Source organism: Oncorhynchus nerka, linkage group LG3 (assembly GCF_034236695.1).
Source record: "Oncorhynchus nerka isolate Pitt River linkage group LG3, Oner_Uvic_2.0, whole genome shotgun sequence".
Classification (NCBI taxonomy): Eukaryota; Metazoa; Chordata; class Actinopteri; order Salmoniformes; family Salmonidae; genus Oncorhynchus; species Oncorhynchus nerka.
Window position 1 is genome coordinate 60,878,049 of NC_088398.1, and position 12,072 is coordinate 60,890,120.

General features: G+C 42.0%; 1 pseudogene; it reads right to left on the minus strand.

The window, feature by feature from the left end:
- Positions 1–9,917: 9,917 nt before the first annotated feature.
- LOC115116824 (U1 spliceosomal RNA) lies at positions 9,918–10,102 on the minus strand (annotated as a pseudogene).
- Positions 10,103–12,072: the final 1,970 nt, after the last annotated feature.

Here is a 12,072-nt window from a genome sequence, read left to right on the forward strand (position 1 = left end):
ATGGAGCATTCTAACATATCTGTATCCATTCATCATGTTTTATGTCATCGGGAACACTTGTTATGTGTTTTATGTCATCGGGAACACTTGTTATGTGTTTTATGTCATCGGGAACACTTGTTATGTGTTTTATGTCATCGGGAACACTTGTTTTGTGTTTTATGTCATCGGGAACACTTATGTGTTTTATGTCATCGGGAACACTTGTTATGTGTTTTATGTCATCGGGAACACTTGTTATGTGTTTTATGTCATCGGGAACACTTGTTATGTGTTTTATGTCATTGGAACACTTGTTATGTGTTTTATGTCATCGGAACACTTGTTATGTGTTTTATGTTATGTGAACACTTTTTATGTTTTATGTCATCGGGAACACTTATGTGTTTTATGTCATCGGGAACACTTGTTATGTGTTTTATGTCATCGGGAACACTTGTTTTGTGTTTTATGTCATCGGGAACACTTGTTATGTGTTTTATGTCATCGGGAACACTTGTTATGTGTTTTATGTCATCGGGAACACTTGTTATGTGTTTTATGTCATCGGGAACACTTGTTATGTGTTTTATGTCATCGGAACACTTGTTATGTGTTTTATGTCATCGGGAACACTTATGTGTTTTATGTCATCGGGAACACTTGTTATGTGTTTTATGTCATCGGAACACTTGTTATGTGTTTTATGTCATCGGGAACACTTATGTGTTTTATGTCATCGGGAACACTTATGTGTTTTATGTCGGGAACACATGTCATCGGGAACACTTGTTTTGTGTTTTATGTTGAACACTTGTTATGTGTTTTATGTCATCGGGAACACTTGTTATGTGTTTTATGTCATCGGGAACACTTGTTATGTGTTTTATGTCATCGGGAACACTTGTTATGTGTTTTATGTCATCGGGAACACTTGTTTTGTGTTTTATGTCATCGGGAACACTTGTTATGTGTTTTATGTCATCGGGAAAACCTCAATCAACCCTTGATACAGTTTGGAAATCAACTTTGGTGTTTGTCAGACAGCCTTAAAATAACATCTGGTTTGTTCAGTGTTTGCTGGACCGAGATAATAAACTGTTGTATCTGCAAAAATTCACCTCACCTCTGTCAGACTGGTATTCCCTGGCTGCCTGACCCTGCTGAGACCCCTGTCACAATCTGATCCCCCATGTCAAAGAATGACCTTGGTGTACATTGATACATTGTATTATCCGAGAATAGTTCAATAATAGAAATGACCATTATTTCCAGATCCCAGACTGTAGCTTTAAGCTGCTGTCCTGTAGGTCAACCCATCAAATCAAGATGGAACTTTGATCATTCACTGAATATACTGCAAAATTCACCTGAACTCCGTAGACTTGTCTTCCCTGGCTGTCTGACCCTGTGCTGTCACCATCTGATCCTGCTAAGAAATGAACACTATTTATTTTGAAACGGTCCTCTTTCTGCTTTCTATGCGTTAGCCTAACTATTGTATTAAAATCACATTTTTCCTACACACAGAATTCGCTGCTTCAACTTCAGTAGCCCACCTGTCTTTGTTGGGCGTGAGCGTTCAAGTGCGGCTAGTATGTGTGGTCTCATTGAAATATAGTAGGCTGTCTACATGGGCGAAGAATCACGTGGAAGTTAACTTGAATATTAAATTAATTTTAATATGATTAGACTGTAGTTTACTACAGTGTCTGTAAATAAATATTGATAATGAAAAGAAGTGTAGGGCGCCCAACTAATGTGAATCGAAGTGCAATCAAAACATGTGCCTTTTGCTTTTAAATTATGATTACAACGCCCACATAGGCTACTATGGTGAGACAGCGTTGCGCCTTTTCATTTTCAAAGAGTATAGATTACCCATTAATTTGTCTCTGCCTGCAAATCGTCCTCCTGAAAGGTAGGCTACATCCTATAGGACTATGCAAAACGTAGCAAGGGTCGCTGTCATCATTCTTGCTGCCTCCAGTTCAGTAGCCATACCCGCGATATCAGCTGCGCATGTGGTCTCAATTAAATAGAGTTGGCTATAGCCTATGTATACGTGGGCGGAGAATCACGGGCCAGTTATCTTTCCTGGGAAATGCACTTCCTAAATATGCCTATGTCTAGGCTATAGTTTATTATATTGCCTAGAAATAGGCCCAAATATTGATCACCCATTTTTCTCCGTCATCCCACTCATAAAAGGTAGACTATAAAAAAAAAGCTCAAGAGAAATTGCAAGTCTCTCCAATTCTGCTCTCTTCAAACTACATATAGCATATTGGCTGATACAACCCAGTAATACTATGTAAGGGCCATTTGTGAATCTGGTAATATAACGATTTTCTTACATTATGTTTGCGGATTTGATATTGCTTATATGGCGCAAAATTGCTTGGACAACGGCTGCAAATGAGCTGCGTCACATTCGACTAAAATAATGAGGTAGGGTTAGGGACCAGTTCTTGCGGTAGCGGGTGGAGCTGCATGAAGAAATCGGTCCCGCGCAGACTTCTACTGTGCACCATGAGTGAAGCCTGTAAAATTTTGAGCTATTTATTACTGTGTCAGTGTGAAAAGTAGGGAATTAGCTAGGGAAATTGACAGATCAATCACGTCAAATTGACATACTGACATTGCAATTAAAAAACGTCATATCAATCTTCAATTGTTTGGCCGATGGTTGTATTGAGGTCTAGTTTGATTGAGGCAAAAATAATGGCTTACGTAAGCTAACTTTTGGCCAGCTCTGTCACTAACAATACATAAACTGGCAAAAGCTTGCCAAGTTCATTTAGTTATGAAAAGTCGAGAGGGGATGAAACATTAACGTTACATGTCAATAGTAGCTCAAACTACTAATAAACACTAGTTTCGTTTTTTTCTGTTAAGTTAAACAGCAGTTAACTTACCAGCTACATCAATCAACTAAAGAGTAGCCCGTTTCTATTCCTTTTACAACTTGGTGAAAGAGCACAACTCGTACAATGAACAATGCTCAACTCTCTTGTCAGGTGCTGGTGCAGCCAGCCTCCCAGAAGCTTTGGCTTCACACAGCCTGTCAGCCCGCTCTGTGGTGTCCAAATGTTCCTAAATCCAGTCCCATTAACAGTCCAGCCTACCCGACCACTCGGGGGCGTCCACATGGTCCTAAATCCAGCCCTATTAACAGTCCAGCCTACCCGACCACTCGGAGGCGTCCACATGGTCCTAAAGCATACTCCCCAATTTAACATCACATTCCAATTATAAAACTGGGGGGAACAAAAATGCAATTTCAGAATGTGGAGGTGACATGTCCACAGTGAAAGTTGCGCCCCTGCCAAGAGGTACTGCAATACCAGGTCGATGTGTGGAGTGGACGGAACAAACCCCTATTCCAAAAATCAATGTAATATATGGTTCCCAGAAAGGGAGTGGAATCGCAACGGCACCAGACGGAGTCTGTCGAAGAACAGGAAGTTACCAAACCACAGGAGATGAACATATATCGGTTTCAGCGATGGCTTTCGAGGACCGCTAGTGTTAGAGTTGCGTCAATTCGAATCTGGTATCAGGATAAATATGACAATGAGTCACAGATTGTATACTATGTATTTTTTATTAGCTAAGCAATAAGTGGTAAATGCAATTTTCATATATACGGGCTCTCTGTCCCACCTCGCAGGGCAAACAGAGAACTAACTTGTTCTTGACAAATATATTATAAATATACTCTGACAGGCCGGCTCGGAAGCAGGAACTTTTTCTGTCAGAGTATATTTATAATATCTTTAGTAGAGACTGGGCGTGGTTTAGACTCACCCAGCCTATCGTTGATTGTTGTCGTAAGAGCTGGTACCAGACCCCGGGCGCTCCAGTTGATAGATGTAACTTGCTCTGTCGAGTATCTATGCGCTCATTCCCTAGATACCGTTATCACATATCTGGTTTCTGTTATTGTTAAGTTTGAGTTCTAACAAAAAGCAGTCTGTGGTTTGCTACACTACGTTCTGTACGTGTCCGTTTTTATGTTATTCTGTATTTTTCCATCATGAGAAAGGCCCATGGCCCTGAAACTGTTAACAATGGTTCAAGTCAGCTATGTTGCATAACACATACATACATCCACACAAGCCAACAGCAGATAATATTCAATCACATATATGGTAACGGGCTATAGAGCATAACACAGAAACCTCATACTAGCAACTTCTAAACAATTACCTATTACTATAAGTGGGTACTATTTTATTGGTAATGTTAATTATTACACATTAAATGCTAAGCCAATTATATTATATGACTGTTGCCTCCCGTTTAAGTTCATTGTGATGGAGGTCACTAGTTACAGTTGTGTATTCAACCTAGCTTTTAGCTAGCTAACTTTAGCTAGGTCGATGTGAGAGAAAAAGTAACTAAACAAAACATGTTTTATTATCACCTGAAAAAATATATTTATCATGTCTTGAATGAAAAGGTCATATTTTGAAATCTCCCAAAATAAAAGTGATCTCTAATGAGATAGATTCTCCTCAATCTTGCGTTACAAACACTAACGTTACACTTGTCTATTCAGTATGGAACACCGTTTGGATCTTTGCGTGTCTTAAAGATACACGTCAAATAACACTAGTTGACACGTCAAATAAGCTTCTTTACCAATCAGGACCTGAATATGACTCCACGTCACATAATAATTTAACACGTTCATTAATTTTGTACGTAGGAATAATTACCTGCTTAATATTAATATATTAATATTAATGAGGTTAGTTACAACTGAGGTTGGATTGAAAACCTACAGGAAGGTAGCTCTCCAGGAACAGGGTTTGAGAGCCTAGGACTAATGGATCTAGTTCTTAGATCAATGCATTTGAAATTCGATAAGTCACTACGAAGGTGCGGTTCCCAGAAGTGGAGCTGTTACTTAATACAGTGGATGGGAAGCCTTATTTCATGTAGTTCTAATTAAATGATAATGGCTGAACTTAATTTGTTCTTAATGTAGGACATCAAATTATCAGATTTGGAGGAGTTGGTTGCAATGTGGCAGCAGTACTTCAGTAAATATCAGCAACGGATATTGGTTATCAGTGAATTGTCAGTAGTGTTGTTTTTTTTTTAAACTAAACCTTAACATTAAGACAAGCAATATGGATTGTATCATTTAATTTGAATGATCATTAAGTGAACAATAACAGCCAATATGGAAATACAGTGCATTTGGAAAGTATTCAGACCCCTTGACTTTTTCCATATTTTGTTACATTAGAGCCTTATTCTAAAATGTATTAAATAAATAAAAATGTAGCCACCAGAGGACGACTCAAGCCAACCAACTGTTGAACCTGACTGGTGTCAGGAGGAATCGCCCTCTGCCTCAGGTGACACCTCTGAATGGGAACAGGTATACTGATGTATACTGATGCAAATTATATTGAGAGGAAACTCTCGATTGAGCTCAGTACCTCGGCCTCGTTGCGTGTCACAGACTCTTTGATATTCCATTGGGGCAGGGAATCACCCGCGGGTTCTCTCATCCAGTCCAAACTCGAATCTCTAAATTTAGTAAAGCACCGACTCCAATTCAACCTCTCAGCCAGTAGAGGGGAGTCGCTACCTATCTAAATTCTTAAAAGAACTCTGACCGATTGAAACTCTGCTCCTGATCTCGTGGGTCTCCTCGTCATCTCTCAAAGGTAATTAAATAACTATTATAAGCATTTAATGTAGAGATAAGTGTTATCATTGTACCAGGCATTTTATAGAGCATTAAGGCATTTGCATGTTTTTGATTAACGCTGTGTGTGACCGAGCAACAAATGGTCTATTTTGAAGTGTGTTTGATTGTAAAAGACAAAAAAACAGAGTGTTTTCAAAAATAAACGGTAGTCTTGTTTTGTCTCGAGTAAAAGGTTCTCTCAAAGACAGTTAACGGCACGGGAGATAACAACTCTGACACTCCCTGCTACCGGGACACTGGAAACGGGGATCAATGCTCTATGACAGAATGAGTTACCATTAAAAGACAAGGAGGAAGGTGTGTCCAGTAGTGATTCATTTAATTGTCTTATCGATCTATCTAAGTTTTATTTTCCAAGCGATACATAGCCGACGGGCAGAGTAGTGAGACTAAGTTGACTAAAGGTCTTCACACTTTAAACTAGATACATCACAGAGGGGAAACACTCAACCACAGGGAAATCATATAGAGACTGGTAGGACTAGTGCTTAATAACAACTCAAGGACCAATTAGTGGTGAAGCAAAGAGTCTAGAGGATAAAGGTGGGGTTCACACATCCCAGCTAGAGCTAGACCGTTGAGAGTGACAAGGCAAAAGACCTCTCTACGCGGACAACGCTTCGATATAGAAAGAGAGGCAGGGCTACGCGAGCGGTCCTGGTTATACCGAGATAACCTGAAGTATCTATAGTGCCCTGTCCAATCCAGGGAACGGGACGCTAACCACCTCTAGCACCCCGCTGCCGGCCAAGGGGCGGGGCTGAAGGTTTCGTATCGCGACAAGTATACACATGTAATGAATTTCTGTTAGAATGAACATTAATCTATTCTTTGTGGGTTTAAATTACAAACGGTTCTATATTTTATCTAAGCAAATAAAACACCCCAATCCATCCATTCTGTCTGAGATCCAAAACAATCCATTCACACAGGCCCCTAAAACCCTCAAACTTTTACAGATGTGCAATTGAGCACAATCTGTCGGGCTGTATCACTGCCTGGTACGGCAACTGCACCACCCGCAACCGCAGGGCTTTCCAGAGGGTGGTGCAGTCTGCCCAATGCATCACTGGGGGCAAACTACCCTGCCCTACAGGATACCTACAGCACCCAATGTCACAGGAAGGACAAAAAGATAATCAAGGACATCAACAACCCGAGCCACAGCTTGTTCACCCCGTTATCATCCAGAAGGCGAGGTCAGTACAGGTGCATCAAAGCTGGGACCGAGAGACTGAAAAACAGCTTCTATCTCATGGCCATCGGGCTGTTAAATAAGCCACCAGATCTAGTGTGTTATATTCTCCTACTACATTCATTTAACATTTCCACAAACTTGAAAGTGTTTTCTTTCAAATGGTATCAAGAATATGCATATCCTTGCTTCAGGTCCTGAGCAACAGGCAGTTAGATTTGGGTATGTCATTTTAAATGAAAATTGGGAAAAAAGGAGCGGATCACTAGTTACTTTAATAATGTTTACAAACTGCTTTATGAGATGAGTAAAGCAGTATGTAAACAGCAGTTTACACCGGCAATAACATCTGCTAAATATGTGTATGTGACCAATAACATTTGATAAACAGTCGCTTAGGGCCTGACTCAAAAAAATCTATAAAAAATAGAAACTCAGTCGGGGTCTCAACTTACTGTTGAGAGTTAAAATAGTAGAATACACAAGATCTTTGTCAGTCACTCAATTAGCCATGTCAGCTAACAAGTTTCAAATATTTGCCAGCAAACAAATGGAAAAATATACAAATATTTACATGCTTGTAAACGTTACTTGGAATACAAGACAAATACATATTCTATATACTTACCAACTTCACAGCCAATGTCTGCAAAAAAACATCTTTGTAATATTGTTTTAAATTTGTATAACAGGTTATTTACAATAACATATAATATACAACAAGATGCAATGTAGTAAAATACCTACCATCTTGAGGTGGGGAGCCGGCCAAGCAGTGGAAACAAGGGTGGGGAAAACAGACAAAACAGATGACAGACGATAGACACGATGAACAGACAAATTCGTGCACATTGACAACATGAGACAAACAAGACACATGAAAATGCTCCTGCACCGGGCCACCTTCTTACCTTTTCTCACGTATTTCCGACAGAAGCAGTGGACGCTGACCTCTGTGTAGAGTGTGGACACCTTCGAAGGCCTGGACCCATGACGATGACTGGAAATGGTGCCAGGTTCCCTGCATGAAAACAATAATAAAATATGTTTTCTCATGGATTTCTGATGGTATTGTGTCATGGAGGGTTCCTCATCTCTGCAGAGAGTAAGACTGTTTGCAATAGCAAGAAAATCGCACATCAGTAAATAAACTTGGCTATTTATATAGTTGGTGACAGAATATAGCCTGTAATGTTATTACCTTGTTCCAGAGTTCATGACCTAGGTCACTCAAGATGACCTCAGGTAACAACACCCTCTTCGAAGAAGTAGGTGAAGATCTCCCACACACGGATTGCCTCTCTTGCTGTGTTGTTGGACCACATCCTTTTAACATCCTGCAGAGCAGCAGACTTCTCCTCTGGCACACGGCAGCGAGCTGCAGATCCCCTCCTGGTCCTTGTGTCCATCCTCGTGAAGTTATGCAGGACACAGGTAGCCTTCACATGCCTGAATTCCTCGAGGAAGCAGTCCCAGATGGCCCTGGTTGCACAATCTTGCAGTGCCATACACGGTAACTGTAAGCAGGAATCTCCAATCGACCCTGCCGCACGAGCATGCTTTTGCGGCACAGTCGATAGCGCGCCGGGGTAGAAGGTCGAGGGTTCGAGACCTGCTCCCTGCCTGTTTCATTACAGTATGTAAAGTTGGCTACTACTGTTGGCTAGATAGCTAACTACTGTTGGCAGCCTTAGCAGATTGTTTGAGTTAGCCTGCACTGTAGCTTGTTATCTAATAAAACAGCGTTTTTTTTTTTTACATTTTAGAAATGTATTTACTTATTTGAATAAGTTCTCCGAGCCATGTGGACGATTGGAAACGGGGCAGCAAAGTGTCTTTGTCGCCAGAGAGTTTTAGAGCATATTACTATATAACTATTTACCCTTTTCATAACCAGACCTCCATACAGACTTCCAATGCTCTATATGCTCCCATATGATGCCAGCATGCCCACAAGCGAGCCACTCTGGCCGCCCTAAGCGGCAATTTACCGCTTGCTACTGAGCTAGCGCTTCTGAGGTGAAAAATAACTTCCTGCGTCCTCCTACCTCTACAAGGTAGCCGAGCAACCAGCATAGCAACGGACGCGTTGGTTCATTACGTAAACAGATCATAATGTTGCAAGTTCTAGCAACACCCCTAGCAACAGAAATTAGGACTCATGTAATCCCATTGTGACGTAGAGGGGGACATTATTTGGCATGACAGGCCCCCAAAAGTCTAGGACCGGCCCTGTATTCACAAGTACACCTTGTCCCATATATTATCAGCACATTTATAGGCATTAAAACAAGTGCTACAATAACAAATCACAGACATTCAGCCTATTTCGAAGAGAAAATTAATCTACAGTGGTAGTGTAAAGAATTGCTATTATGCAGGAGACCAACCTACTGCTAAATACATGGCTATTGCATTGTTATAACTGAGACAACACATAGCAACGTATTTTCACAGTAAAGCCTGTGGGGTCCCCTACAGGATAGCTCCCACATTACACACATAATCTCCCTTTTAACCGAACACTGTGTGCCCGAAGAGGATTCTACGATGACGGACAGACAACTGAGCCAATGGCGGAAGACTACAGACTACACCCAGCCTGAACCAATCCAAAGATCCGATCTCCTAGAATCAACCTACTTTCTGTGCGTATATTAGGGCTGTACTGATTCTTAACGGTCTCTTTGCCTGCTGTTCCACACGAACTAACGGAAGAGCCGTAATTACGCTGTACTAGATATCTTCACTCTGAAATAAACTGTCGCTTGTCATTACAATTTACCACTTTGTCTGAATCGATCCTTGACCGGCTCACCCATCTACATATCTAATTACTAACAGTAGTAGTAGGACTAGTTTGCTTTGAAATCTGTAATTCTGAAAGCATTCATCCAATGAAGAAGGAAAGCCAAATTAAATGCAGACATACGCTACATAGCTCAACTCATCTCAGATTCAAACCTCTGATCAGTGACAAACGTTAAAACTATTGTTATTAGACACCAAGATCAGGGGAGAGCGCGAACGCAGTCCCCCACTACCAGAAATTATGCAATCGAGATTTCCACATTTGGGAAATTCGCAGGGGTCAGCACCGCCGGAGTGCAATGGCTGATGGGTGAACCGCCTTACATTTACATTTACATTTAAGTCATTTAGCAGACGCTCTCACGGTTTCCTTGCCAGGTAAGTTTTTTTCTTTTGGAAATGTTTTATTGACACATTTCCTTTAAAAACAGCTCATATACTTTTTACATCATTTTTACACATTACGGCATACAAGCATAAAAACACAGCATTTGACGATTACATTTAAATTTGTTAAAAAGTAAATGTTGTTAAAACCAATAAAAACAACCATGAATAAAAGTACTTTTCATTGTAAAAAAACATAAAATCTGTAAAAGCCATTTAAAATGTGTACAAATGATTTAACAAGATAGAACATTTCTAAGACATGAAAAACATGTTAAAAGGTCACTTTGTTAAAAAGCTGTCTTCGATCCTCTGTACAGGAACGGGGTGAGTCCTTCTCAAACTCGCCTCATCCTGCTCCTCTGAATAGATTACCATCCCGTCCTTCGGAGCCCAGAGGAGTTCCCTCCCCTAGGCGCATCGCCCTAGGCGCCGCAGCGCTGTCAGGCCGTGGCCGCCGGGACCTAGGGTGTTGTGGGGGACCCTTCGCTTGGGGTCGAGGCCCCCTTCCTTCCGTACCACCCCAGGGCTTCCGTGGCTACCATGGCCACTGACTGGGGGGTGGTCTCTACGCTTTTCGCTACCAGCAGGTTGCGGGAGGACCACAGTGCTTCCTTCAAGTACGTGAGGGTGGGCCAGAACTTGGTGAAGGCCTTTGATGGAATAGGTCTTCGGCCCACCCCATATAGCACGAGCTGGGGTGTTAGGTCCTCCCCTGCTGGCAGACACGGGGTTATCAGGGGGCCTGCTTCCTTCCACAGGTCCCTGGCAGCTCTGCACTCCCTGAGCATGTGCCTCACCAACTCTTCTTGGCCGCAGCCTGGTCGGGGGCACGCGGATGTCCTCACCATGCCCCGTGAGTGCATAACGGCCCTGACCGGGAGGATCTTGTGGGCGATCATCCAGGACAGGTCCCGATGCCGATTCAGGAGAGCAGGATTGGCCACGTTGCGCCAGACCGTTGTGGGCTCGCGCACTGGACACACTGGTTCCCGTTCCTGCACAAGAGAGAGAAGAGAGCCTCTCCCACTTGCCACCCCACAGGAAGTAAAAAAGCATCCGCTCCAGGGCTAAAGTACTCCTTTGAGGGGGAATAAAAACAGAACTGATTAATAAAAGCACAGGTAAAATCACAGCTTTAATGATTAAAACCTTGCCCTCAAAAGTCAGCTGTCGTAGTCCCCAAAAACCCAGTCTCTGTCTAACTGTCCCCAGGATCCCACTCCAGTTACAGCAGGGTAGCCTAGTGGTTAGAGTGTTGGACTAGTAACCGGGAGGTTGCAAGTTCAAACCCCCAAGCTGACATTGTACAAATCTGTCATTCTGCCCCTGAACAGGTGTAATGGATGTGAAACGGCAAGCTTAGTTAGCAGTGCGCGCTAAATAGCGTTTCAAATAAATAGCGTTTGGTGATGTCACTTGCTCTGAGACCTTGAAGTAGTGGTTCCCCTTGCTCTGCAAGGGCTGCAGCTTTTGTGGAGCGATGGGTAACGATGCTTCGTGGGTGACTGTTGTTGATGTGTGCAGAGGATCCCTGGTTCGCGCCCGGGTATGGGCGAGGGGACGGTCTAAAGTTATACTGTTACATAGGCAGTTAACCCACTGTTCCTTCCACATGTCCCTGGGCTGTCATTGAAAATAAGAATTTGTTCTTAACTGGCTTGCCTGGTTAAATAAAGGTCAAATAAATAAATAAAAAGTATGAGTTGTATACACCTGTGGAGGGCAAATGTTTTTGGCTGACGGTTACCACTTTGGCCTCTGATAATAAGGCATCACGGTTATGAATACAGTTGTGGAGAAGCGATTAATTTTGGTTTTACTTGGTTATATCACTGTCGGACCATTTTCCCATCATGCAACACGGTAGAAATGATCTTTACGTTGACGTTTTAATATCTACATGTTTGTCTGTTATCACAAAAGTATGCGATGTACCAAAATGCTGAAATCACGTTCGTTCCCATAT